Source organism: Cupressus sempervirens, chromosome 10 (assembly GCF_028749045.1).
Source record: "Cupressus sempervirens isolate cs-2001-9-10 chromosome 10, ASM2874904v1, whole genome shotgun sequence".
Classification (NCBI taxonomy): domain Eukaryota; kingdom Viridiplantae; phylum Streptophyta; class Pinopsida; order Cupressales; family Cupressaceae; genus Cupressus; species Cupressus sempervirens.
Genome location: NC_143127.1, coordinates 748,525,148 through 748,528,050, shown reverse-complemented (window position 1 = coordinate 748,528,050; position 2,903 = coordinate 748,525,148).

The window sequence follows — 2,903 nt, the reverse complement described above, 5'->3', positions numbered from 1 at the left end:
GCTTTCTTACTTCTTCCTGCAGAGATCCATTCTTTTCTAAGAGTTCTTTGATTGCTTTGTCAGCTTCATCTGAACTATTTGATGGTGAGAGATCTTCAATCTTTTCTTCAACATACTGATGGTCATTCATTTGCTTTGCAAGTTCTTTTCTTCTTTTCAAGGATTGTGAAAGATGCTCTTTTGCTTCATTGAGTTGAGCCATGGCCATTTTCAGATCTAGCTTTTCATTCTCAATAGTTTTGTCAAGTTTGAATATCTCCATTGTCCTTGATCTTTGCTCAAGCTATGAAGCTTTTATCTTGAGAACTTTATAGCTCTGATACCAATTGTTGGAAACATTCAAGATATGACAAGTTACTGAGAGGGGAGGGGTGAATCAGTAACTTCTAAAATTTCAAACAATAAAATCGTATACTGATATATTCATCATTCATCCAAGTAACCTATTGTAAGCATGAAACAAAATCATTTGCAACACTTGAACACACAGATTTGGTGACCCAAAAACCTTCCAAATAGAAAGTAAAACTGGGGTGGGGATGAAACCCACAAGCTTCGTTACTGCAGTATGAAGTTGGCCGGTTAAGGCTTACAATGACCACTTCTGGTGATCTGCCCTATTAGGAGCACAAAGGATTGCTAGATCCACCTTGTTAGAGGATTTCCAAACATACAATAAAGTATGCACTCTGTTAGGAGATTTACAAAAGACTATTAAGTCTACCTTGTTAAAGGGTTTACAAAAATACTGATTCACCTGTTAGAGTGAAACAGTGGATCTGATTACAACTGATTGCTGATAAGATCCGCTATGCTCTGATTCACCTTGATGTGATAGATAAAACTTTTTTGCTTCAAAACTAGACCTGCTAAATATCTTCACAATTCAGCCCACATACTTTCGCACGCATGTATTTCTTTCGCACTTTCACACTTTCACACTTTCACACTTTCGCACTTTCACACTTTCACATTTCCATTCATTACCATTGCCATAACAACTATATGTTTGAATGATTTAATACATTGCATATATATACCATCCATATAAACAATACATGCAAGGTCGGCTAAACAAGTGCAAATCTCTATACAAAGTCGGCCCAAGGTAAAAAAATTGGGTTCACTGAACTGACTCGGTGTCCTTCTGATACTCGGCGTCCACTGCGTTACTTGGCATCATCATGCACTCGGTAGAAGTGAAGGCACGGTTCATACTAAACACTTTGAGTAGTTTTGAACTCGGTAACCACTGGAGACTCGGTAGAAGAGATGTCACTCAGTGGATACTTCTATCTGAACTGTTGCTCGGTGATCAAAGGAAACACTTGATAGAACCTTGTGACTCGGTGATAGTTAGTTTCCTTGATATCCGTCTGAGCTCGGTAAAAATTAATTTCCTTGATAACCTTAGGAGCTCGGTTATCATGAAGTTCTCGGTTACATCTTAGTACATCTTTACTTGGTCAAAACTGATTCCTTTCTTTACCTTGAACACTTGGTAAACACTGACTTCTTTGTTCACCTTGATCACTCGGTAAACACTGACTTCTTTGTTCACCTTGATTACTCGGTAAACACTGAGAACTAGGTAAAGCTTGGCTTCCGGTGAGAGCTCGGTAAGTATTCAGAATCCAATAAGTGTTGTAACTAATGACAAAAATGTATCATAATGCCAACAAGGGAATGTTATCAACCCAATTATAAGAAACTTTTAGTTTACTAGTGGAATCCATGGGTTTGATAAAATCTAATAGCAATTTAGGAATCCTTGGATTCTCCCTAGATAAAAATATCCTTAGCTTTGATGTGAGATATCTATTAAATCTAACAAAGATAGCCTCATTTACATCCCATGACATATCTGCACTCCAAAGTTGGATAGATAGATATTATCCTTTATGTTCTCTTTCTAATTGCATCTCTCCTCCAAAATAGGTGTCTCTCTTAAAAAGAAACATATGCATCAACATTGAATACCATCTAAAAGCTTTCTCTACCTTCCCCTTTGCATTACCAATCAATCCATTATGGATTTCTTCAGCTAAGAATGAAGCAAAATCAATGATAACATCAAATCCAAAAAAAGAAATTTTCACATTGATGTACATCAATTTAATAGGCATATAGCTTTGTTCATATTCTCCAAAAAACCTACGCAAAGACATGTAAATATACAAAGCATGGTAATTAAAATAATATTTCTTAAAGGGCTCTAGGGTCGAGGTTGTGATCAATGTTATACTTGCAATGGTTTCTAGATATTCTCTTAGAGGTCCTTTTCTAAAATTAACTCTTTCGGCTTCATTCCCTTTCTCTAATTCTTGAAAATTAATAGCATCAGGATATTCAAAGACATGATCCATCCTGAATACTTCTCTAATATCTTCGGGTGTTATTTTCATGAGCTAATACCCATTTATTCCTCATACTAACCTAGTGACTAGATCATACATCCTTTAAACTAATGTCAAAAGATTTGAGTCCATAAAAACTCCAGGGGAAACCAACTTCCCAAGGCCAAAGTTCTAGATATTACAATGCACGGTGAAGAGTTTTCTTTTTGAAAACCACTTCTTGAATAATTACAATTCATTCTTAGTTGTTACCACATCTCAGGACCAATTCCCTCCATCATATAAACCATTTTGCAACTTTAGTCTCAAAGAAGCATAGAATAACTTCCTCACATATGCAACATCATTGGTTGATTCATTTAATTTCTCTAGGATATCATCATGGATATTTATACATTGGTAGTTTGTCTTTCTGGAGAAACCCTTTTGGAGGCATGTTTGTGATAAATAGATAAATCCATATCAAAATCCTTTATAGAGACAGAAACTAATACTTATTGGAGTAATATTTTCACTTCCTTATTGAAACAATTCACAATTTCCATA